Consider the following 26,982-nt stretch of genomic DNA (forward strand, 5'->3'; position numbering starts at 1 on the left):
CCACTAGCCCAGACCCCCTGGCCCAACCCCACGGCTCACTGTCTGGGTGAGACTCAGCTATAAACCTTTTTGAATTTCGCCTGGAATGTGAGGGTTGCCCCATCCCATGATCCTCAACGTTCACCCAGATGGTCTGCTCTCCTCCCTCTTCTCCAGCACTCTGAGGCCCCCATGCCATGGTCCCCATGTTCTCGCTTTGCCAGAATGTGAGAGAGTGCAGCCGGCATGGCCGACCCAGGGCCCGCTTTGTGCGGCGAGGGCGAGGTGGGCGGTCTGAGGAGGGAAGTTTTCTCAGGGTAGATCTCGCGATCTCTCCCTGCAGGGAAGCTCTTTCCGGCTGAACCGTAGTGGGGCTGGGGTCCTGCCAGCAACTTGGCATTGCTTGTGAGGTGGCCTGCTCTTCTGGGCAGAGGTGGTGAGAAGGGCCGTGCTGCTTGGCAGAGGTGGTGAGGTGGGCTGCCCTGCTGGGAAGGGGTGGTGAGGCAGATGGCCTTGCAGGGCAGAAGTGGGGAGGTGGGTCACCCCGCTAAGGGGAGTTGGTGAGGTGGGCTACCTCTATGATCAGTGAGGTCACTGGTCATAGTTGGCCAGGGCTGAGACAGAAGTGGGCGGGGGAAGATAAGCTGAGGTTTCGGCCCAGCCACGCCAAACACAGAGTGGTCCGAAAATAGCTGGTGTGCAGATAGGAAGGAAAGGGATTTGTTGTTTGAAAAGACCCCCTCCCCGCCATGACACCCACTTCCTGGGGACGGTTTGAGCTCCAGCTTTCATGAGGAGCCTCTGGCGGGGGAGACTGGGTCAAGCTGCCCTTGAAACCAGGAGCCGCTGGAATTGAGTCCACGGGCTTCTGCCCAGCCGGAGCCCTGAGGAAACGGCTCTCCGGAGAGAGATTGCCTAAACCCGTCTCTGCCTCTGCGGCATTTCCTCTGACCTTAATTCTGTCACCTACTCCGGGAATCCATTTCCCCCTCTTACATTATGGCCCATCTACCAGTCAGGCAGCCCTCCACTGCCACACGGCTCCACTGGTGAGACCGGCCCCTCCGTCCCTCTCAGCAAGGGACGAGGCAGAGCGGCCAAACCAGTGCTGGGCCCTACCTGATTGAGGGGAGGCCAGGGCCATGAGGACGAGGAGGAGGAGGAGGAGGAGAAGGAGGTGCGGCAGAAGCTCCCTGGTTGGCATGGCTGACTGGTCCTCTGTGGCTGTCAGGGCCTGGGCATTTCTGGACCGGCTGTCGGGCCCCTCACATCATCCTCAGGTTTCACAGGGGTGGGCGGGAGGCTGGCCTCACCTGGAGTCAACAGGCGGGAAAACAGGAGGAAGGGCTGGCTTGCCCGTCTCGGTCTTGGGTTAAGCGGCCTGTGAGACAGAGCACCTGCCGATGTCCACTGTGGTTTCAAGTGCTTCTTGAAGCTGATGCCCTCTCAAGAGTGTCATGACACCTCTGCCTCCCGCTCCTCTGTCTGCCTCCTGCTCCTCTGCCGTCTACCTCCCCCTGGGGCTCCTTCCCCTTTATCGCCCTCTCTGCTCTGCCCTGAGGTTTTCTGCAAAGACAGTGAAACCCAGAAATCAAGTTCAAAAGGAAGCTTTGCATTTAGGTTGAGTTTTTAATCACACAAGGTCAGGAAATTCACTGAGAAGAGAACTTTGAGGACTGGCTTTAGCCAGCCTTTCTGTAACTGGGGAGATTTTCCACTCCTAACCCTCCCCACTACATTCTACAGTCAATCTGAAGAATTTCCTGAGAAACCCAGAACTCTGTGCTAATGCTAAGCCCTTGAGAAACTCTCATTCGCTCTCCATTCATGTCCCATCTTGGTGGTGATTTGGGGATCCCCTGGGTTGGGCTTTTCTTTCCTTTCCTTTCTCAACCCTGTGGTGATTAAGGGCATCCCTGGATCGGGCTGGGCTGCTCTCTCCATTCCTGGCGGTTATCTGGGGGACCCCTGGGTCAGGCTGGGCTGCTTATCATTGTAACAGTATTTATTAAGTGCTTCCAGTGTACCCAAGAACACAATGTGCCAAAGCTCTGTGTTGGAGTAGATAGAGATGAGCAGATCAGACACAGTCCCTCTCGCACATGGGGTTCAGGCTCTAAGATGGAGGGAGAACAGGGAGCCTACCCACCTTTTATGAATGAGAAAAGTGAGCCCAGCAAGGTTCTTTGACTAGCCCAAAGTTACACGGCAGGCACGTCGGGGAGCAGGGACTAGAGTCCAGGCCCATGCTCATTCTACTAGGCCGCCTGGCCTCAAAAATGCAGATAAGATACCCATTGTTATCATCCTTGGACTGTGAGCCCTAGATGGGACAGGGATTGTGATCAATTTGATTCTACCCCAGCACTGAGAATAGTGTTTGACCCAGAGTAGGCACTTAACAAATACCATAATATTAATAATATTTATAATCAATAAACAACCCAGTATTAATGGATAGAGTATGGGCCTGGGAAGGTTCTAATCCTGGCTCCAACACTTGCCTGCTGTGTGACCCTGGGCAAGTCACTTCACATCTCTGGGCCTCCCTTTCCTCAACTGTAGAATGGGGTTTTAATACCAGATTAATTTGTATCTACCCCAGTGCTCAGAACAGTTCTTGACACGTAGTTAGCAAGAAGCAGTGCGGCCTAGTGGATAGGGTATGGGCCCGGGAGTCGGAAGGACCTGGGTTCTGATCCCGGCTCTGCCACTTGTCTGCTCTGTGACCTTGGGCAAGTCGCTTCACTTCTCTGGGCCTCAGTTCCCTCATCTGTAAAGCGGGGATTAAGACCGAGAGCCCTATGTGGAAAAGGGACCGTTACCAACCTGATTATCTTGTATCTATCCCAGAGCTTAGAACATTGCTTGGCACAGAGTAAGTGTTCAACTAATAGCACAGTTGTTATTGTTACTATTTGCAGTTAGCAAACTCATCCTATCTCATCCTATCCCGTCTCGACTACTGCACCAGCCTTCTCTCTGATCTCCCATCCTCGTGTCTCTCTCCACTTCAATCCATACTTCATGCTGCTGCCCGGATTATCTTTGTCCAGAAACACTCTGGGCATATTACTCCCCTCCTCAAAAACCTCCAATGGCTACCAATCAATGTGCGCATCAGGCAGAAACTCCTCACCCTGGGCTTCAAGGCTGTCCATCACCTCGCCCCCTCCTACCTCACCTCCTCCTACCTCACCTCCCTTCTCTCCTTCTACTGCCCAGCCCGCACCCTCCGCTCCTCCGCCACTAATCTCCTCACCGTACCTCGTTCTCGCCTGTCCCGCCATCGACCCCCGGCCCACGTCATTCCCGGGGCCTGGAATGCCCTCCCTCTGCCCATCCGCCGCGCTAGCTCTCTTCCTCCCTTCAAGGCCCTGCTGAGAGCTCACCTCCTCCAGGAGGCCTTCCCAGACTGAGCCCCTTCCTTCCTCTCCCCCTCGTCCCCCCTCCATCCCCCCATTTTACCTCCTTCCCTTCCCCACAGCACCTGTATATATGGTTGTACATATTTATTACTCTATTTATTTATTTATTTATTTTATTTGTACATATCTATGCTATTTATTTTATTTTGTTGGTATGTTTGGTTTTGTTCTCTGTCTCCCCCTTTTAGACTGTGAGCCCACTGTTGGGTAGGGACTGTCTCTATGTGTTGCCAATTTGTACTTCCCAAGCGCTTAGTACAGTGCTCTGCACATAGTAAGCGCTCAATAAATACGATTGATGATGATGATGATGAAGTATCATAAAACAACCCCCGGCTCTCCCTCCCAGACTGTGAGCCCTAAGTGGACCAGAGACTGTGTTCAATCTCATGAAATTGCATTTACCGCAGCACTTAGTAGAGTGCTTGACACATAATATGTGCTTAACAAATCCCGTGGTGATACCGTTGGAGACAGGCTGGGACTTTCCCGCCATCTGGCGGAGCGGGCTCTAAACGACAGCCCCGGACCCAGAGCTGTTGCGAGGGGCTGCTCCCCAGGTCCAACAGCATCCCTCCCCTCTCACCCCTCCCCCGAGGTCGCCAGTCACCGCGGGACCCATGCTGGGGAGAGTAATTGATAATAATAATGATAACATTTATTAAGCGCTTACTATGTGCAAAGCACCGTTCTTAGCGCTGGCGAGGTTACAAGGTGATCAGGTTGTCCCACGGGGGGCTCACAGTCTTCATCCCCATTTTACAGATGAGGTAACTGAGGCACAGAGAAGTGAAGTGTCTTTTTTTTGATGGCATTTATTAAGCGCTTACTATGTGCAAAGCACTGTTCTAAGCGCTGGGGAGGTTACAAGGTGATCAGGGTGTCCCAAGGGGGGCTCACAGTCTAATCCCCATTTTACAGATGAGGTAACTGAGGCACAGAGAAGTGAAGTGACTTGCCCAAAGTCACACAGCTGACAATTGGCAGAGCAGGGATATGAACCCATGACCTCTGACTCCAAAGCCCGGGCTCTTTCCATTGAACCATGCTGCTTCTTGCCCTTAGTCGCACAGCTGGGAAATATGAGTGCTGGCAAAAGGGTTCATTGAGCACTGACTGCGTCCGGAGCACTGGATTCAGCGCTTGGGAGAGTACAATGTAACAGTACGCAGACACGTTCCCTGCCCACATCGAGCTTAAAGACTAGAGGGGAAGATAGACATTAATAAATAATTTAAAATATTAATAAATAATAAAATAAATGACAGATATGTACATAAGTGTTGTGGGGCTGGGGGGGGGATGAATAAAGGGAGCAAGGCAGGGTGACGCAGAAAGGAGTGGGGAAAGAGGAAAAAGCTTTGTCAGGGAAGGCCTCTGGAAGGAGATGTGTCTTCAGTATGGCTTTTAAGGAGGGGAGAGTCATTGTCTCAGATTTGGGGAGGGAGGGGGTTCCGGGACAGAAGCAGAATGTGGGCAAGGGGTGGCGGCAAGATGGACGAGATCAAGGTACAGATGAGATGGTTAGCGTTAGCGGAGCGAGGTGTGCAGGCTTTGTTGTAGTAGGAGAGGAGCGAGGTGAGTTAGGAGGGAGCAAGGTGATTGAGTGCTTTACAGCCATTTCCAAGAGGCCTTCTCTGACCAGAACCTCATTTCCTCTTCTCCCCCTCCCTTCTGCCTCACCCTTGTACTTGGATTAGCGTCGTTTTTATTCCCCTCACCTTCAACCCCACAGTCCTTATATACATATTATATGTACATATATACCCAATTATTTATTTATAGTAAAATATGTCTCCCTCTCTATCTTGTGAGCTCATAATGGATGGGGAACATGCCTACTAACTCTGTTAATAATAATAATAGTAATTATTATTTTTTAAGCGCTCACTATGTGCCGGGCACTGTGCTAAGCGTGGGGGTAGATACAAGCAAATGGGGTTGGACACAGTCCCTAATAATAATAATAATAATAATAATGTTGGTATTTGTTAACCACTCACTATGTGCCAAGCACTGTTCTAAGCGCTGGGGTAGATACAAGGTAATCAGGTTGTCCCAGGTGGGGCTCACAGTCTTCATCCCCATTTTACAGATGAGGGAATTGAGGCCCAGAGAAGTTAAGTGACTTGCCCAAGGTCACACAGCTGACAAGTGGCAGAGCCGGGATTAGAACCCATGACCTCTGGCTCCCCAGCCCGTGCTCTTTCCACTTAGCCACACTGCTTCCCTATCCCTTGTGGGACTCACAGTCTCAATCCCCATTTTGCAGATGAGGTAACTGAGGCACAGAGAAGTAAAGTGACTTGCCCAGGGCTAGAATCCATGACCTTCTGACTCCCAGGCCCACGCTCTATCCACTTTGCCACGCTGCTTCTCAAGCTGTTGTATTGAACTCTTTCAAACACTTAGTATAGTAATAATAATAATAATAATAATGGCATTTATTAAGCGCTTACTATGTGCAAAGCACTGTTCTAAGCTCTGCACCCAGTAAGCACAAAAATAAATACCGGTGATTGATTAATTAGACTGTGAGCTCATTATGGGCAGGGATTGTCTTTATTGCTGTATTGTATTTGCCCAAGTGCAGTGCTCTGCACACAATAAGTGCTCAATAAATACGATTGAATGAATATTGTCTCTCTCTCCCTTTAGCCTCTAAGTGTGTTGTGAGCAGGGAAGATGTCTACCAACTCTGTTACATCATACTTTCCCAAGCGTTTAGTACAGCACTCGGCACACAGTAAGAGTTCAATAAATATGTTTGAATGACTGATTGATTAACTGATCGATCAACGCCACCTCCGCAAAGAGCTCCCTTGGAGAGGCGCCCTCTGCTGGCATGGAGTTCCAGAACAGACCTGAGCTCGACTGCTTTCATCATCATCATCATCAATCGTATTTATTGAGCGCTTACTGTGTGCAGAGCACTGTACTAAGCGCTTGGGAAGTACAAGTTGGCAACATATAGAGACAGTCCCTACCCAACAGTGGGCTTACAGTTTGAAAGGGGGAGACGGAGAACAAAACCAAACATACTAACAAAATAAAATAAATAGAATAGATATGTACAAGTAAAATACATAAAGAAATAAATAACCAGAGTAATGAATATGTACAAATATATATATATATATATGTATATATATATATATATATATAAACAGGTGCTGTGGGGAAGGGAAGGAGGTAAGATGGGGGGATGGAGAGGGGGACGAGGGGGAAAGGAAGGAAGGGGCTCAGTCTGGGAAGGCCTCCTGGAGGAGGTGAGCTCTCAATAGGGCCTTGAAGGGAGGAAGAGAGCTAGCTTGGCGGATGGGCAGAGGGAGGGCATTCCAGGCCCGGGGGCGGGGCGGGGCGGGGCGGGACGGCCCCGCCCGCGGCCCCGCCCCCGGCCCTAATCAACCCAGGTGCTTTTAATTGAGGTGAGGAGGCACTGGCTCCTTCTCTGCCCTATATAAGGCTCCTGATTGTGACCTGCCTCAGTTTGCAAGAGGATAGGAGACAGAGCGTGGCCCGCCGTGGGCCCAGGTAAGGAGGGGGGCTCTGGCTGTTCCAGCTACACCCCCCCCCTTTTTTTAGGGTGGGTGTGGGACTGAAATTGTTGGGATTGCTGATGACTATTGTATTACTGCTGCTGCTGATGATAATGAAGTTTGGGGAAGGCTATTAGGGTCGGGCTGGTGGGTAGGGGACGGGTTGATTCCAGGGTTTCTGAAGTGACTTAAATGCACATGTTGCGGGGGCAAGGGAAAGGTTTTGGGTGCCTAATGGATTATGATATTGCCAATGATGTACATATGTTATGCGTTGCCTAGGATGGGGGAGGATTTGGTACATTGGGGAGGGAGTGTGGGGGGATGATTGTCCTGAGGGGTCACATGGTTTTTGTTAGTTCTGGGCTCGGGGGAGGGGCTGGAGGCTGAGGGCTGCCCTTGCTGGCTGGGTTGGGGGAAGGTTTGGGGATCTTGGGGAAAGGCTGGCCAGGTTTTGGGGCGACTGCAGGACCTCGGGTCGAGGGTCCCGAAGGTCCGGGACAGAGGACGCCTTACTGACGGACGCATGCGGCGTGGGGGCTGAGTGTCAGGTGATGCATGCTCACTGCCTGCCTGCCTGTCTGTCTGTCGTTTTGTCTACACTTCTGTGTGTCTAGACGTTGGTCTGTCTGCCCCGCACCCTCTAATAGTAATAATAATAATAATAGTATTTTGTTAAGCACTTGCTATGTGCCAAACACTGTTTTAAGCACTACAGTGCTCTGCACACAGTAAGTGCTCAATAAATAAATATGATTGATTAGGGTAGATACAAGGTAATCAAGTTGTCCCACGTGGGCCTCCCGGTCTTCATCCCCATTTTACAGATGAGGTAACCGAGGCACAGAGAAGTGAAATGACTTCCCCAAAGTCACACAGCTGACAAGCGGCTGAACTGAAATTAGAACCCACGACCTCTGACTCCCAAACCCGAGCTCTTTCCACTAAGGCACGCTGCTTCTCTAGTAAGAGGGCTGGGACACTGTCCTCTCCATCCATGAGAAGCAGCATGGCCTAGTGGGTAGAGCCCGGGCCTGGGAGTCAGAGGTTGTGGGTTCTAATCTTGGCTCTGCCACTTGTCAGCTGTGTGACTTTGGGCAAGTCACTTGACTTCTCTGTGCCTCAGTTCACTTACCTGTAAAATGGGGATAAAGACTGTGAGCCCCACCCGGGACAAGTTGATTCCCTTATATCTCCCCCAACGCTTAGAACGGTGCTTGGCACAGAGTAAGCGCATAACGGATACCACCATTATTACTACTGCTATTAAAGACCTGCATTCTAATCCCAAATCTGCCGCTTATCTGCTGTGTGACCATGGGTGAGTCATTTCACTTCTGTGCCTCAGTTACCTCATCTGTAAAATGGGAATTAAGACTGGGAGTCCCATGTGGGACATGATCTAATGATGATAGTATGTGTCAAGCGCTGTTCTAAGCTCTGGGTAGCTACAAGGTAATCAGCTTGGACACAGTCCAATAAATTTTTATCTATCCTTATGCTTAGTGGAGTGCCTGACACACAGCAAACATTTAACAGATACCCTGAACAAAGAACCCAGAACTCAAAACGGTGCCCGATGCCCAGTAGGTACAGGTGGAGGGCGGAGAGGGGCCGCCCCTGCCGTGGCTGCGGTGCCGGGCTCGGTGGTCCCGCCCCTGCGGGGTTGTGGGCCAGGAGCCCGTGTCTCTGGGCAGAGACCGTGTCGCTTCCTCGGGTCTGGCAGTTGGGGGGTCAGAGGGTGGGGGGCCGCTTCCTGCTCTATCTCTGTTTTTATTCTTTTCTCTTCCAACCAGTTGTAAGGAATTACAGACAACAGAGAAGCAGCGTGGCCTAGCGGATAGAACTTGGACCTGGAAGTCAGAAAGACCTGGGTTCTAATCTCAGCTCTGTCACGTGTTTACTGCATCACCTTGGGTAACACCATGTCTCTTCCTCGGGTCTGGGAGTGGGGGGTTAGAGGGTGGGGGCTGCTTCCTGCTCTACCTCTGTTTTTTTTTTTACTCTTTTTCTCTTCCAACCAGTTGTAAGGAATTACAGACAACAGAGAAGCAGCGTGGGCTAGTGGATAGAACTTGGACCTGGAAGTCAGAAAGACCTGGGTTCTAATCTCAGCTCTGCCACGCGTTAACTGCGTCACCTTGGGTAAGGCACCCCACTGCTCTCCGCCTCAGTCGCGTCACCTGTAACCATGGGATTAACACGGTGAGCCCCATGTGGCACAGGAATCGTGTCAAACTGATAAATTATGCCTATCCTAGCGCTTAATACAGTGCCTGGTAAATAGTAAGCACTTAACAGGTGGTGTTTAAAAAAAATTATAATGCTTGTGTCCCTTCAAATCAGTCCGTGGTATTTGAGCACTTTATACTTGCAGGGCACTGAACTAAGGATGTGGTAGAGTACAATTCAATGAATCAATGGTATTTATTGCACACTTGGTTTGTGCAGAGTACTTGTAAACACCTGAAGCACACTGGTGGTGTGTGTTTTGTTCTGAATCCTCCCAAAGGCTTAGCACGCAACTGCACTTATTAAATGCCTTCAGTGTAAAGTTGTGCTTACTCTAGTGTTCTGGGCTCTCCATTGCACCCAGTGAGCCACCTTAAGAGCGGACCACCACAACCTGGGATCCATCGGACATGGTGAACCCTCTGAAGGTAGGGCTGTTGTCATCGTCATCATCATCGACAACAACAATAATAATAATAATAATAATGCTGTTATTATTGGAGCCACGGTGGCTGGCTGTGATCTGTGGCTGTCACACCCGCCACTGCTGAGGGCGAGGCTGCCACAACTGTGGAGTGGTCTGAAGTTGTGAGCCCGTCCAGAGCAGAGCCGCCGTGACGTTGTGCCTGTTTGACACTGGGAGCCCCTCGAGGGCAGGGCCGCCGCAATGTTGGACCCGTCTGATACTGTGAGTCCCCCCCGAGGGCAGGGACACAAGAATGTTCTGCCCGGGTGACAATGTGAGCCCACCCAGAGCAGAGCCTCCGTGACATTGTACCCATGTGACACTGAGCCCTCGAGAGCAGGGCCGCCTCAACATTGGACCCGTCGGACACTGTGAGTCCCCCCCCGAGGGCAGGGCCTCAGAAATGTTCTGGCCGTGTGATACTGTGCGCCTATCCAAAGCGGAGCCGCCGTGATGTTCTACCCGTTACATGCCGTGCTGTTATGGGGCAGGGCCATAGCAACGTTGTGCCTGTGTAACACTGTAAGCCTTTAGTGCCTGGGTTCTGGGAAGAATGATTAAAAATTTGGGTGGTGGCAAAAGGGGGCTGGCCTTAGTCTTCCCATTTGGATCTTCTTGTCCCGAGCACTGGGAAGAACAAACAGAAATCTGGATGCTAGAAAAAGGGGGTTGGCTTGACGTCATGAACCCCAGATTTAGGTCATCCCGGGAAGAACAACAACATGGGTACCTTCAAAAATGGGGACTGGCTTCATGTCCCAAACCCCACATTTAAATTTTCCCATTTTGAGCCTTCACGGCCCAGGCCCTGGGAAGAACAATGAAAATACGGATGCCAGCAAAAGTGGGGAGTGGCTTCATGCCATGAACCCCAGATTTCAATGTTCCCATTTGGGTCTTTATGGCCCAGGTGTCGGGAAGAATAATAAAACATAAATATAAATATTTTAAATAAATATAAAAATAAAATAATGAAAAATATGGGTGCCGGCTCAAGAGTGAATGGCTTCATGCCAAGAACCCCAGATTTCAACTTTCCCATTTGGGTCTTCAAGGCCCAAGTGCAGGGAAGAACAATGAAAATATGAATGCCAGCAAAAGGGGGTCGTGGCTTCATGCCAAGAACCCCAGACTTCAATGTGCCCATTTGGGTCTTCATGGCCCAGCTGCCGGGAAGAACACTGAAAATACGGGTGCCGGCAAATGAGGGGGACTGGCTTCATGCCAAGAACCCTAGATTTCAATGTTCCCATTTGGGTCTTCATGGCTTGGGTGCCGGGGAGAGTAATGAAAAATATGGGTGCCGGCAAAGCCGGGGGGACTGGCTTCATGCCAAACTCCCCAGATTGGTGTCTTCCCATTTGGGTCTTCATAGCCCAGGCTTTGAGAAAAACAATGAAAATGTGGATGCCGGCAAAAGTCGGTGGGGTTGCGGGGGGACTGGCTTCAAGCCAAGAACCCCAGATAGGAGTCTTCCCATTTGGGTCTTCATGGCCTGGGCAGCAGGGAAAATAATGAACAAACTTTGGTGCTGGCAAAAAAGAGTAGTGGCTTTATGCCATGAACCCCAAATTTGAGTCTTCCCATTTGGGTCTTCATGGCCTGGGCACTGGGGAGAGCAATTTAAAAATCTGGTTGCTGGCAAAATGGGGTAGGGGCTTCATGCCGCAAACCCCAGATTTTAATCTTCCCATTTGGGTCTTCATGGTCCAGGCACCGGGAACAACAATACCGATATGGGTGCCGGCAAAAGGGGGAATTGGCTTCATGCCATGAACCCCAGATTTGACTCTTCCCATTTGGGTCTTCATGGCTCAGGCACCGGGAACAATACCGATATGGGTGCCGGCAAAAGGGGGAATTGGCTTCATGCCATGAACCCCAGATTTGACTCTTCCCATTTGGGTCTTCATGGCCCAGGCACAGGGAACAACAATAAAGATAGGGGTGCCGGCAAAAGGGGGGAATGGCTTCATGCCATGAACCCCAGATTTGAGTCTTGCCATTTGGGTCTGTGTGACCCAGGCACCAGGAAGAACAATAATAACATGAGTGCCGGAAAAAGGCCGGAGTACCTCCTTATCATATACCCAAGTTTTGACGGTTACCCATTTGGATATTCCCGGCCCGGGGGCCCGGAAGCACGCTAAAAATACTGGTCAGCAAAAGGGGGCTGGCATCGTGCCTCGGACCCATGCGCCTCTCTGACACTCTGAGCTCCGCCGTAATGTTGTGCCTGTCTGAAACTGAAGAGCCGCCGCCACCCTCCCCCCCGCCCCCCCCCCCCCCCCCGAAACCCCCAACACCGCCCGAGGGGCAGGGCCGCTGCGACTGACGGTGGGCCTGTCTGAGCTCCCTGGGGGTGGGGCTGCTGTGATGTTGTGCCCGCTTGACACACTGAGCGCCCACCTGGGGCAGGGCCACTGTGTCGTTAGACCTGCCTGCCACTGGCACTGTAAGCTTATCCCTAGACTGTAAACCCACTGTGGGAAGGTAATGTGTCTGATTACTGTTGTACTCTCCCAAGTGCTTAGTACAATGATTTGCACACAGTAAGCACCCAATAAATACGATTGAATGAATGTGTGACAATGTGAGCCTCCTGGGGGTAGGGTTAGGGTTAGGCCGCCATTACCGTTGTGCCTGTGACACTGTGAGCCCCCGCACCGCACCGAGGGGCAGGGCCACGCCAACTGACAATGGGCTTGTCAGACACTCTGAGCTCCCTGGAGGGAGGGCTGCCATGATGTTTTGCCCATCTGACACTCTGAGCGCCCCCCCGGGGCGGGGCAGGGCCACCACAACTGACAGTGGGCTTGTCTGTCGCTCTGAGCTCCCTGGGGGCAGGGCTGCCATGATGTTGTGCCCATCCGACACTTTGAGCACCCCCCTGGGGCAGGGCCGCCATAAGGTTGTGCTTGTCTGGCGCTGTGAGTTCCTAGCACCAAACCAAGGTGGCAGGGCTACCACAACCGACAGTCGGCTTGTCAGACACTCTGAGCTCCCTGGAGGCAGGGCTGCTATGATGTTGTGTCCCCCTGACACTCTGAGCGGCCCCCCGCCACCAGTGCAGGGCTGCCACAGTGTTGTGCCTGTCTGGCATTGTGAGCCCCCTGCACCGCACCGAGGCGGCAGGGCCCCCACAACTGACCATGGGCTTGTCAGACACTCTGAGCTCCCTGGAGGCAGGGCTGCTATGATGTTGTGCCCCCGTGACACTCTGAGCACCCCGCCCCCGGGGCAGGGCCACTGTAACGTTCTGCCTCTTTGGCATTGTGAGCCCCCTGCACCGTACCGAGGTGGCAGGGCCACCCCAACTGACAGTGGGCTTGTCAGTCACTCAGAGCTCCCTGGAGGCAGGGCTGCTATGATGTTGTGCCCCCGTGACACTCTGAGCACCCCACCGGGGCAGGGCCGCCGTAACGTTCTGCCTCTTTGGCATTGTGAGCCCCCTGCACCGCACCGAAGCGGCAGGGCCACTGTAACTGACAATGGGCTTGTCAGACACTCTGAGCTCCCTGGAGGCAGGGCTGCTATGATGTTGTGCCCCCGTGACACTCTGAGCACCCTACCGGGGCAGGGCCGCTGTAACGTTCTCCCTGTCTGGCATTGTGAGCCCCCTGCACCGCACCGAGGCGGCAGGGCCACCCTAACTGACAATGGGCTTGTCAGTCACTCAGAGCTCCCTGGAGGCAGGGCTGCTATGATGTTGTGCCCCCGTGACACTCTGAGCACCCCACTGGGGCAGGGCCGCCGTAACATTCTGCCTCTTTGGCATTGTGAGCCCCCTGCACTGCACCGAAGCGGCAGGGCCACTGTAACTGACAATGGGCTTGTCAGACACTCTGAGCTCCCTGGAGGCAGGGCTGCTATGGTGTTGTGCCCCCGTGACATTGTGAGCCCCCTGCACCGCACCGAGGCGGCAGGGCCACCCTAACTGACAATGGGCTTGTCAGATACTCTGAGCTCTCTGGAGGCAGGGCTGCTATGATGTTGTGCCCCCATGACACTCTGAGCACCCCACCGGGGTAGGGCCACCGTAACGTTCTGCATCTTTGGCATTGTGAGCCCCCTGCACCGCACCGAGGCGGCAGGGCCACCCCAACTGACAGTGGGCTTGTCAGTCACTCTGAGCTCCCTGGAGGAAGGGCTGCTATGATGTTGTGCCCCCGTGACACTCTGAGCACCCCACTGGGGCAGGGCCGCCGTAACGTTCTGCATCTTTGGCACTGTGAGCCCCCTGCACCGCACCGAGGCGGCAGGGTCACCCCAACTAACAGTGGGCTTGTCAGTCCCTCTGAGCTCCCTGGAGGAAGGGCTGCTATGATGTTGTGCCCCCGTGACACTCTGAGCACCCTACCGGGGTAGGGCAGCTGTAACATTCTCCCTGTCTGGCATTGTGAGCCCCCTGCACCGCACCGAGGCGGCAGGGCCACCACAACTGTCAACGGGCTTGTCAGACACTCTGAGCTCCCTGGAGGCAGGGCTGCTATGATGTTGTGCCCATCTGACACTCTGAGAGCCCCCTGGGTCAGGGCTGCCATGATGTTGTACCTGTGTGACACTGTGAGTGCCCCCCTGGGGCAGGGCCACCCGATGTTGTTCCCGTCTGACCCTTGAGCCCCCACACTGTACCGAGGGGCAGGGCCACCGTGACAGACAACAGATCTGTTTTGACCCTGTGAGGCTTCAGGGTCTGGTCACTTGGCAGAATGACTGAAAAAAGGGGGCTGGCTTTATGCCACAAACCCCAGATTAGTCTTCCCATTTGGGTCTTTGTGGCTTGTTGCCCGGAAGAAGAATTAAAATCTGGGTGCTGGATAAAGGGAGAGCTGGCTTCATGCCACAAATCCCAGATTTTATTTCCCCTTTTGGGTCTTCATGGCCCAGGCTCTGGAAAGAGTGAAAAAGGTATGGGTGCTGAGAAAAGGGCATTGGCTTCATGCCACAAACCCCAGATTTGAATCTTCCCATTTGGGTCTTCATGGCCCAGGTGCAAGGCAGAACACGAAAAATATGGATGCCAGCAAAAGGGGTACTGGCTTCATGCCGCAAAACCCATATTTGAGTCTTCCCATTTAGGTCTTCATGGCCCAAGCATTGGGAAGAGTAATTACAAATATGGGTGCTGGCAAAAGGGGAAACTGGCTTCATGCCAAAAAACACCAGATTTGAGTCATCCCATTTGGGTCCTCATGGCCTAGGCCCTGGGAAGAAGAATAATGACATGTGTCCTGGTAAAAGGGGGTACTGGCTTCATGCCACAAACCCCAGATTTGAGCCTTCCCATTTAGGTCTTCATGGCCCAGGCTCTGGGAAGAATAATTACAAATATGCATGCTGGCAAAAGGGGAAACTGGCTTCATGCCACAAACCCTATATTTGCGTCTTCCCATTTGGGCCTTCATGGCCCAGGCACTGGGAAGGACAATGATGAAATGTGTTGTGGCAAAAGGGGGTACTGGCTTCATGCCACAAACCCCAGATTTGAGTCTTCCCATTTGCGTCTTCATGGCCTAGGCACTGGGAAGAAGAATAATGATGTGTCCTGGCAAAAGGGGGTACTGGCTTCATGCCACAAACCCCAGATTTGAGCCTTCCCATTTAGGTCTTCATGGCCCAGGCTCTGGGAAGAATAATTACAAATATGGGTGCTGGCAAAAGGGGAAACTGGCTTCATGCCACAAATCCTATATTTGCGTCTTCCCATTTGGGCCTTCATGGCCCGGGCACTGGGAAGGACAATGATGAAATGTGTTGTGGCAAAAGGGGGTACTGGCTTCATGCCACAAACCCCAGATTTGAGTCTTCCCATTTGCGTCTTCATGGCCTAGGCACTGGGAAGAAGAATAATGACGTGTCCTGGCGAAAGGGGGTACTGGCTTCATGCCACAAACCCCAGATTTGAGCCTTCCCATTTAGGTCTTCATGGCCCAGGCTCTGGGAAGAATAATTACAAATATGCATGCTGGCAAAAGGGGAAACTGGCTTCATGCCACAAACCCTATATTTGCGTCTTCCCATTTGGGCCTTCATGGCCCGGGCACTGGGAAGGACAATGATGAAATGTGTTGTGGCAAAAGGGGGTACTGGCTTCATGCCACAAACCCCAGATTTGAGTCTTCCCATTTGCGTCTTCATGGCCCAGGCACTGGCAAGAACAATAATGACATGTATCCTGGCCAAAGTGAGTGCTGGCTTTATGCCACAAACCCTATATTTGAATCTTCCCATTTGGGTCTTCATGGCCCGGGCACTGGGAAGAACAATAATGACATGTATCCTGGTAAAAGGGGGTACTGGCTTCATGCCACAAACCCCAGATTTGAGTCTTCCCATTTGGGTCTTCATGACCCAGGCACTGGGAAGAGTAATTACAAATATGGGTGCTGACAAAAGGGGGTACTGGCTTCATGCCACAAACCCCAGATTTGATTCTTCCCATTGGGGTCTTCACGGCCCAGACGCTGGGAAGAGTAATTACAGATATGGGTGCTGGCAAAAGGGGAAACTGACTTCATGCCACAAATCCTATATTTGAGTCTTCCCATTTGGTTCTTCATGGCCCAGGTGCTGGGAAGAACAATAATGACATGTATCCTGGCCAAAGTGGGTGCTGGCTTTATGCCACAAACCCTATATTTGAATCTTCCCATTTGGGTCTTCATGGCCCAGGCACTGGGAAGAACAATAATGACATGTATCCTGGCAAAAGGGGGTACTGACTTCATGCCACAAAGCCCAGATTTGAGTCTTCCCATTTGGGTCTTCACAGCTCATGTGCTGGAAAGAGTAATTACAAATATGGGTGCTGGCAAAGGGGAAACTGGCTTCATGCCACAAATCCTATATTTGAGTTTTCCCATTTGGGTCTTCATGGCCCACACACTGGGAAGAACAATAATAACATGTATCCTGGCCAAAGTGGGTGCTGGCTTTATGTCACAAACCCCCAGTTTGAGTCTTCCCATTTGGGTCTTCATGACTGTGGTGCCAGAAAAAACTGAAAATATGGATGCTGGCAAAAGGAGGGGGCTGGCTTCGTGCCACTAACCCCCAGTTTGAGTTTTCCCATTTGAGTCTTCACGGACCATGCACTGGAAACAACAATGAAACTATGGCTGCCGGCAAAGGTGTAACTGGCTTCATGCCATGAACCCCAGATTTAAGTCTTCCAATTTGAGTCTTCATGACCGAGGTGCCAGGAAGAACAATTAAAAGATGGATGCCGGCTAAAGTGGGGGCTGGCTTCATGCCACAAACCCTAGATTTGAGTCTTCCCATTTGGGTCCTCGTGGCCCGGGCACCGGGAAGAACAAAAAAAATGAGTGCTGGCAGAAGAGGGTGTGCAATGCATCCCAGATTTTATTTCTCTATTGGGTCTTCACGGCCCAGGTACCAGGGGGAGAGGAAAAAATGTGGATGCTGGCAAAAGGGCCTTGTCTTCATGCCACGAACCCCAGATATGAACCTTCCTATTTGGGACTTCATGGCCCTGGCACTGGGAACAACAATAAAGATAGAGGGAACTGGCCTCAGGCTACAAACCCAGATCTGAGTGTTCTCGTTTGGGTTTTCATGGCCTGGGTACCGGAGAAAAAAATTAAAAAATTTGAGGGCCGGCAAAAGGGGGTAGAGGCTTCATGCCATGAACCCCAGATTTGAGCTTTCCAATTTGGGTCTTCATGGCCTGTGAACTGGGGAGAATAACTAAAAAATTTGGGTGCCGGCAAAAGGGGGGTCTGGCTTCATGTCATGAACTCCAGATCTGAGCAGTTTCATTTGGGTCTTTTAATGGCTGGGGCACCAGAACAAACAATAAAAATATGCCAGCAAAAGGGTGGTACTGGATTCATGCTGCTAACCCCAGATTTCACTCCATTATTGGGTCTACATGGCCCAGGTACCAGGGCAAGAGAGAAATATTGATGCCGGCAAGAGGGGGCGTGACTTCATGCCGTGAACCCCCGATGTGAGTCTTCCCATTTGGGTCTTCCAGGCCTGGGCACTGAGAAGAACAATAAAAAATGAATGGTGGCAAAAGCGGGTGTGGCTTCATGAAATGAACCCCAGATTTGACTCCCTTTTGGGTCTTCATGGCCCAGGCATTTGAAAGCTTGATAATAACATGGGTGCTGGCAAAACAGGGGACTGGTTTCATGCCATGAATCCTATATTCAAGTCTTCCCAATTGGGTCTTCATGGCCCAGGCACAAAGGCAACAGATAATGTGAGTGCTGGCAAAATGTGGGCTGGTTTCCCACCACGAACCCCAGATTTGAGCCTTCCCATTTGGGTCTTCATGGCCCAGGCACAGGTAAGAACAATAATAACACGAGGGCTGGCAAAAGAGGGGCTGGCTTCATGCCATGAACCAAAGATTTGAGTTTTCCCATTTGGGTCTCTGTGGCCTCAGTGCCGGGAAGAACAATAGTAATGTGAGTGCTAGCAAAATGGAGGGCTGACTACATGCCACAAACCCTGTATTTGAGTGTTCCTATTTTGGGTCTTCACGGCCAAGGCGCCGAGAAGAATAAAAATGACGTGTGCCAGCAAAAGTGGGGATTGACTTCAGGCCATGACCCTCAGACATCAGTTTTCCCATTTGGGTCTTTATGGCCCAGGCACCGGCAAAAACAATGAATTAGGAATGTCAGCGAAAGGGGGCTGGCTTCATTCGCCAAACCCCAGATATGAGTCTTCCCCTGTGGGCCTTCACGGTCCGAGTGCCGGGAAGAACGATAAAAATATGAGTTCCAGCAAAAGCGGGGCCGACTTCGTGCCACGAACCCCAGATGTAACTCTCCCAGTTGGGTCTAAATGGCCTGAGTATCGGGCAGAGCGAGAAAAATTTTGGTGTCAGAAAAATGAGGGACTGGCTTTAGAACCTTGGGTAATTGATTCTCTCAATTTGGGTTTTTGGGCCTGTGGTTTAGGGAGAGGGAAGACGGCCTTGGCTTTGTCACTTTGCCCTCGGTCGGACTTTACCCTCGGTATTGGGGCTCAGCCATATTTGAGGCCCAACGGGTCGAAGAGCTTCCCGCTCATTCTGACGACGATCACCGGAAGAGTTTCCACCTGTATCGTTCCCACCGGTCTGCTCTACTATCTTTGCAGTGACTGGATGGACCGTATTTCTCGGACTCTGGGCCTACCGAACAGGTTAGAAGCACCGTGACCTTGGGGCAGGGTGCTTTTTATATTTTCTTAAAACTTGGGTTTGGGCAGTGTTGCTGAGCAGGAAAGGTTCAGGCCTGGGCTTTGGAGGACCTGGGTTCTAATCCCATCTCTTCCTCTTGCCTGCTCTGTGATCTTGGGCGAGTCACTTAACATTGCCGTGCCTCAGTTTCTGAGCCTGTAACATGTTGATTCAATACCTGTACTTGGATTTGCTCCCTTTATTCACCCCTCCTTCAACCCCATAGCACTCAATTGCACTTCCGGTGCCTCAATGCTTCACCAGCTCCAGCCCGGTGAAGGAGCCACAAGGTCTTCAGTGTCCTCCCTGACGGCCAGAACCAGCAGCCCAACCCGGCGTGGGGACCGGCTTCGGGACGTACCTATCTGGGAGAAGACTTGAGGTGGTGGCAAAGACCCCATGATACCCGTTGTTTGGCCTTGCCCAGGCTGGAGCTGCCCTGGAATCGGCGATGAGGAAGAGGGAAACCCCAGAGAGACCCTTCCTCAGGAGGAACAAAACCCCAGCTGAAGTTCATCCTGTCTTTTTCAGCCTGCACTTCAGGATGGTAGAAGTCTCCAGGGTAAGTTTTTCTGAGAAGCAGTGAAGCGGCGTGGCTCAGTGGAAAGAGCACGGGCTTTGGAGTCAGAAGTCATGGGTTCAAATCTCGGCTCCACCAACTGTCAGCTGTGTGACTTTAGGCAAGTCACTTAACTTCTCTGTGCCTCAGTTCCCTCATCTGTAAAATGGGGATTAAGACTGTGAGCCCCCCGTGGGACAACCTGATCACCTTGTAACCTCCCCAGCGCTTCGAATAGTGCTTTGCACCTAGTAAGTGCTTAATAAATACCATTATTATTATTATTATTATTATTATTCTGGGAGAGTGGCAGTCTGAGTTCTGAAGTCTTCGAAAAGGCTCCCAAAGTGCTATGATAATTATCTAGAGAAGCAGCGTGGCTCACTGGAAAGAGCCCGGGTTTGGGAGTCAGAGGTCATGGGTTCTCATCCCAGCTCCGCCACTCGTCTTCTGTGTGACCTCGGCAAGTCACTTAACTTCTCTGGGCCTCTGTTCCCTCATCTGTAAAATGGGGATAAAGACTGAGCCCCATGTGGGACAACCTGATTCCATTGTATCTACCCCAGTGCTTAGAACAGTGCTCAGCACATAGTAAGTGCTTAACAAATGCCATTTTTATCATTTAGTCCATATCTAGAATTTATTTATAGTAATGGCTGTAACCCTTTACAGACTGTGAGCTCATTGGGTGAAGGGAATGGATCTACTAGTTCTGCTGTCTTGTTCTCTTTCAAGTGCTTAGTCTCCAAAGTAAGTGCTCAATAAATACCACTGATTGAATTACTCTAGATCCAACAAACTTTGGATTTTCTACCAGAGAATTAGAGAGTCTAGACCTAAGCTCTCACTTTTGGCTCGTTCTAAAGAAGTTGGTTTTTAAAAAAGGTCCAATGATTAGTTGAGCCTATGTGCCACTGCACGATCGGATTCCTCCCGCATCCCTTTATTGAACCGAACTCAGTCCACGATGGACGTTTGTGTGCAGAGCGTTGTACTGAGCACCGGGGAAGGTATAATGCAGCCGATAGACACGGTCCCTGCCCTGGAGGAGTTGACAGTCTTCTGTATATCTGTGGCCCCATCAGTTACCGGACATTCTCTAAATCTCTCTCTCGCCTTTTCTGTAGATGTAGGGTTTCATTCATTCATTCATTCATGCAATTGTATTTATTGAGCGCTTGCTGTGTGCAGAGCACTGTACTAAGCGCTTGGGGAGTACAAGTTGGCAACATATAGAGACGGTCCCTACCCAACAGCGGGCTAACAGTCTAGAAGGGGGAGACAGACAACAAAACATATTAACAAAATAAAACAGAATAAATATGTACAAGTAAACTAAATAAGTAGAGTAATAAATATGTATAAACATATATACATATAAGGCGACAGACATTAAAATAGGGGAAGGGGGCGAGAAAGTCCCCCCGCCCCCCCCCCCCCCCCAAAAAAAAAAGAAGAGGAATTGGGGACCATCCGGCCCCACCTCGGTGTAACACGGGCTCCTTCGGGCCGCACCCCTCTTATAGCATGGGCCCCGTCTGCGCAGCCCTGGAAAGAGAAGGGGGAGGGAGAGCGCTAATGGAGAAGAAGCGTGGCTCAGTTCAACCGTGAGGGTTCAACCGTGACTCCCAGAATGACGGAGGAGTAACCGACAGGTCTGTGGGATTCTTCTGGCTGTGTGTCGGGCCTAGAGCGAGCGACTGTTTTCAGCAGAGGATTTGGTGTAAGAGAATGATTTTTTTCTGTAAATTCTAATCCCCTCCGGGGACGGTTTCTTCCAGGGCGGCACAGCCGGAGGCACCCAGGCCGCGATAGGATGGGTCGGAGAAGACTTCCAGAGGAGGAGGGCTCCCCGGTGATCCGTGGCGTGAATTGTATGGGCGAGGGAATTTCGGGCCGATTCCATATCGAGGCTTTCATCTCTGTCTTGGGTCTTCGTCTAAAAAATCTGCGTAGAGGTCATTTTTACCCTCCAGCTTGAGAGCGGACCCGGACGTCCCCGCTTCCGGGAAGAACGAGGCGAAGAGGCGGCCGAGAGAGAGAGAAGCTCTGTGTCCGGCGATGGGGTCGTGCGACTGTGTCTGCTTCTGTGGCCGGAGGCCATTTCTGCAGCCCCATATTGCAGGGGGGCAGTAGAGGTGGCACAGTGAGGGGGAGTGGGAGGACGGGGTAGGAATAGGTGGGATTGTGGGTCTGAACTCCCTACAGTTCTGCCACTAAGTGCCCCCTGACCCTCCTGAGGGAGAGATTGCAGGGGGCACAGTGGCCGTCACGGGGAGGGATGGGCAGGGAGGCAGGCAATGCTTGGGGACTCTTTCTCCCCGCACACCCCTCCCCCTGCCCCCGTGCCCTTTCCCTCCTTTGACTTCATCTCCTCTCAGTACTCCCACACCGGCCCCCACCGAAATAAAGCCAGCGATAGATAGAGCAGCGACTCCACAATCGTGGACCGGAATCTGGCAAAGCACCGGATTCGCCGTTCCTCGACACCCCTGGCCGTGACCACCCGAGCCTCGGTTGCAGAACGTCCACCTGGGTCGTCTCTGACCGCCTTCGGGTGCCCCCCGAGATAAGCTCCGGGACCCTCTGGTCTCATACACATGGGGAACAATGCATAAAAATCTCTTAACCCCAGCCTCAGGTCTGTCTGTGGTCTCTTGTTCGTGGATTGGGTCTGTGCTGCCCTAAGGGGTGGAGTCTGCCGACGGGCAGAACAGAGGCTCCTTTCATAACCAACATTTTTGCAGGTCAGTGAACGGTTCTACCGCATTCTTCCTCATAGCTGTCCGAGGGCTCTGCAGAGCAGGTAGGCCCGAACCCTAACCCCTTAAAGAAGCAGTGGGGCCTAGGGGATAGAATGAGGGCCTGGATTCTGATCCCAGCTCTGCCCCTCGGCTGCTGCGTAATCTTGGGCAAATCACCTCATTTCTCATCAGTTACCTCATCAGTGAAATGGGGATTAAGACAGTGAGCCCCATGTGGGAGAGGTACCCCGTCCACCCTGATCAGCTTATATCTACCCCAGCGTGTACTACAGTATATATATATATATATATATATATATATATATATATATATATATATAATGGCATTTGTTAAGTGCTTACTATGTGCAAAGCACTGTTCAAAGCACTGGGGGGGATACAACGTGATCAGGTTGTCCCACGTGGGGCTCACAGTCCATCCCCATTTTACAGATGAGGTAACTGAGGCTCAGGGAAGTTAAGTGACTTGCCCAAGGTCACACAGCAGACATGTGGCAGAGCTGGGATTCGAACCCATGACCTCTGACTCCAAAGCCCGTGCTCTTTCCACTGACCCACAGTACTTGGCCCATAGTAAACACTTAAATATCAGCCATATAGATGTACACAGAGAATGTGGTTCCGGACCCCAAGACCATCCATCAGTTGTCCATCCACCTCCGCATCCTGCAGAAACTCCTCCCCTCTGAGTGCTCGCCTGGCTTCGTGTCATGAACCTCGTATTTGAGTCTTCACCTTTCGCTCTTCACGGCCCAGTCACGGGGACGAACAATAAGCAGCGTGGCTCAGTGGAAAGAGCCCGGGCTTGGGAGTCAGAGGTCATGGGTTCTAATCCCAGCTCTGCCGCTCATCATCTGTGTGACTTTCAGCAGTCACTTTACTTCTCTGTGCCTTGCTTACCTCATCTGTAAAACAGGGATTAAGACTGTGAGCCCCACTTGGGGCAACCTGATCATCTTGTATCCTCCCCAGCGCTTAGAACAGTGCTATGCACATAATAAGTGCCTAACAAATCCCATCATTGTTATTGATAAATACAGGGTGACAAACCCCGAAGGAGGGGGGTCTGTCTGTGGGCCCTCAGATCCAGCCCTGGAAAAATGAGACACACAAATGCATTCATTCATTCATTCAATCGTATTTATTGAGTGCTTACTGTGTGCAGAGCACTGTACTAAGCGCTTGGGAAGTACAAGTTGGCAGCATATAGAGACGGTCCCTACCCAACAGCAGGCTCACAGTCTAGAAGGGGGAGACAGAGAACAAAACAAAACATATTAACAAAATAAAATAAGTAGAATAAGTATGTACAAGTAAAATAAATTAATAGAGTAATAAATACATGCAAACATATATACATATATACAGGTGCTGTGGGGAAGGGAGGGGGAGAGGAAGGAGGGGGCTCAGTCTGGGAAGGCCTCTTGGAGGCCTTTGTTAAGCATTTACTATGTGCAAAGCACTGTTCTAAGCACTGGGGGGGTTACAAGGTGATCAGGTTGTCCCACTGTGGGCTCACAGTCTTAATCCCCATTTGACAGATGAGGGCACTGAGGCCCAGAGAAGTGAAGTGATCTGCCCAAAGTCACCCAGCTGATAAGTGGTGGAGCTGGGATTGGAACCCCTGACCTCCGACTCCAAAGCCCGGGCTCTTTCCACTGATCCACGCTGCTTCTCCGGAGTGTGAGTGAGTGAGAGTGTTAGATCTATCAAACAGAAATGCCTTATCATTGTCTTTAAAGCATTAGATCACTGTTGAACTCTTCCAAGCACTTAGTACAGTGCTTTACAAATAGTAAGCGCTCAATGGCATTTGTTAAGCATTTGCTATGTGCAAAGCACTGTTCTAAGCACTGGGGGGGTGGTTTTACAAGGTGATGAGGTTGTCCCATGGGGGGCTCACAGTCTTAATCCCCATTTGACAGATGAGGGCACTGAGGCCCAGAGAAGTGAAGTGACTTGCCCAAAGTCACCCAGCTGACAAGTGGTGGAGCTGGGATTTGAACCCCTGACCTCTGACTCCAAAGCCCGGGCTCTTTCCACTGAGCCCCGCTGCTTCTCAGGGGTGCGAGAAGGGGCCCGGGGCGGGGGGGCTCCTGGTCCCCCACCCCGAAGCTTTCTACGAAAGCTAGCGCTTGAATTCATAAACATACAAAAACTGTGGCTTTAATGCAGAAAACATACACAAACTGTGAACACTGCAACCCTGGTGTTTAGTATGGTGCTAAATAGCTCAGGTGTAAATACTTTTTTGCTCTTTTTAATGCTTATATCAATTAAATGGCCTTCAGGTGCCTGCACCACACATCAATTTGCAATAGTAGTAGAGTATTTTACTGCGCACCCATGGGGTGTGCTGTACTGAACTGAGCATTTGAAGTAAAAACAAAGAAGCGACACCTGTCTAGGATCAAAAGAGCTTCCATGCCGACGGGGGAGACTGGCATAAAAATATTTACAAGTTATGGAGCTAAACCGCTGAATACACAATTGGTTAAACATGTTTGCAAAAGAGCCAGACCAAGCTCCTCAGACTCCTGGCTTCCGGAACATGTCATAAGGGGCATAATCTAGGGGCAGAGCACATTTCATCTTTTCCTAAAACTTTGTTTTTAGGATTTGCTGGATTTGCTCTGTCCCCAAACTTCACTCACTTGATCTACTTCATCCCCGGCCTTCTCAGCTGTTGCACCTGCTGAAGTTCCAAATCTTCCACACCTGGCAGTGAGAAGGTTGGGGTGGGATGACGGAGGGGAGATATTTACACGCTATTACTCTCCCTACAGCAGGTGCCCAATGCATTTCCTGGCATCACGGACCATTCCCTTGCCACTTGGCAACAATGGATCGAATCTCAGACCTACCCCACCAGCGAGATGGAATTGTTAGCTGTACTGCTACCTCTAAGGGAAGTTTTTTTGATATTTTGTGTGTTTGTGTGTGTTTCAGAGGGCAAGGGGCTAAGGTTAGCAGAATTGGGGAAGAGAGCAGTAAGCCAGAGGAGGCCACTGTGGACACAGAAGCAGCTTCCGGAAATGGGGGCTGGGGCTTTGTGCAGCGAACTGGTTCTGTTGGACTCGACTGTGGGTCTGAGGAGACCTGGGGCCCTTAATTCTATAGATGGGTCTAATCTCTGGGTGCTCACGGTCCCGTCTCCAGAGTCACACTGTATATCCTCGGCCTCCCATGAAGGGACTCCTCTGTATCGGACAGTCGCTTTGATAGATGAGGGAGGTGCTTTATGAAGGTAGAGGCGGGGGAGGTCTTGGCCTCTGTTTTTTATTCTCTTCTGAGAAACTGAATTATAGAGACCTGAGTGCGAGAGGGGTGTCAGGGGCGAGAGAGTGAGGTGTATTGAGACCGGAGAGGTGAAAATGCAATTATTTGTACTAGGAAACAAATTTTCCGCATACAGAGATGCGGGTTATCTTTTGGAATCGGGAACAGTAGCCATACAGCCCTGACACTTGCTTGGAAGTGGGGAAGATAAGAATCTATGTGGGAGAGAGGTGTCCAATGAAAGAGTAGAGTAGCATGAACAGTCCTGTTACTGGAACTGCCTTGCATACTTGGCGTTCTAAAGAAGGGACTTTTCCATATTGGTAAGGGGTTGCTCCCAGGGGAGTGCGAGGTCGGTGTTGAGAGAAAGAGAGTGTGTGTGTGTGTGTGTGTGTGTGTGTGTGTGTGTGTCCATCACACCATTGTTCTCTGGAGTCCTTTAGTCATCTGCCTGAGTATTCATAGGGAGTATAGAAAGGAGCTAAAGCCTCAAGAGTTGCAAGGTTTCCCACATCCCTGTTTTTGTCCACAATTGTCCTGAAGCTCTCCTGTCCTTTAGGTCCAGGTCGTCTTTGGCCTTGGTCTGTCTAGATCCCGAGGAAAGAAGAGTGGAGCAGTCAGGGTGTCTGTGGTGGCTCTCTAATGTTTTTTGATCAATAGGTTGATTTGGGGGGAGTGGAAGGTCATCTCCTTTAGAGAAACTGAATTGTTTGCATTTCTTACCCTTTCCTTTTCAGCCACCAGGAGCACCTGGCTATCTTCTCCACTCCTGCTGTCATGTCCCAGGGTGCTGCTGTGGGGGAATCCGGGCCCTAGGACCACCTCCACCATCTCCCAGCAGGTGAGAAGGAATTCGACTCTACTCTCGGCCCAGTTCGGTCACAGTGGCTCCTGTCCCTCACTGACTTTCACTCCTATTACCTTTGCCCTCCGTCGTAGACTTCTGCCTTACGTCCATAGTTTTCACTAGTCCCTCTTTGTCACGGTGGTGACTGTCAGTGTTTTTGTACAGGGTTCTGCAGTTGAAGTATTAAAAGGCATTATTAACCAAGACTCTGGTGGTACCTGAAGCCACTGGATCTGCCCAGTCCCCAAACCTTCTCCACCTATTGGACATTTCTCATTGTTCTTTGCTATGTCACACCTGCCAGATTTTGAAATGTGTTAACTGTTTGCTTTTTCCCCTTTCTTCATACAGCCTAAGTATTCACATTCACTTGTCTTCCCTTCCTGATTATCAACTAGTCCTGTGGTTAATTAATTCCTTTGATGTTTTTTGAACATGCTCACAGTTACTCGATGTCTCTTATTTTATTTATTTATTTTTTAAATGGTCTCTTACCCTAGTTCTACCTCATTTCCATACAAGTCACACAGCTACAATGCCTGCACGTTTAGGTGCAATGACCACAGGGAGATTTTTATTTGCTATGACGCTTGTCTACATCAGATGTCCAATACTTCCTCGCCTTGAAGACCATCTCTCGGCTGTTGGGACCTTGGGCTTAAATTTCAGAGCTGCCCTGCCCCTGAGAT

The 26,982-nt window shown here is 51.1% G+C and overlaps 1 pseudogene; it reads left to right on the forward strand.

Annotated features, from left to right (window-relative positions):
- The first annotated feature begins 225 nt into the window (after positions 1-225).
- On the forward strand, positions 226-21,633 carry LOC119940104 (annotated as a pseudogene).
- The last annotated feature ends 5,349 nt before the right edge of the window (positions 21,634-26,982 follow it).

The sequence above is a fragment of the Tachyglossus aculeatus genome, chromosome 18 (genome assembly GCF_015852505.1).
Source record: "Tachyglossus aculeatus isolate mTacAcu1 chromosome 18, mTacAcu1.pri, whole genome shotgun sequence".
NCBI classification, from domain to species: domain Eukaryota; kingdom Metazoa; phylum Chordata; class Mammalia; order Monotremata; family Tachyglossidae; genus Tachyglossus; species Tachyglossus aculeatus.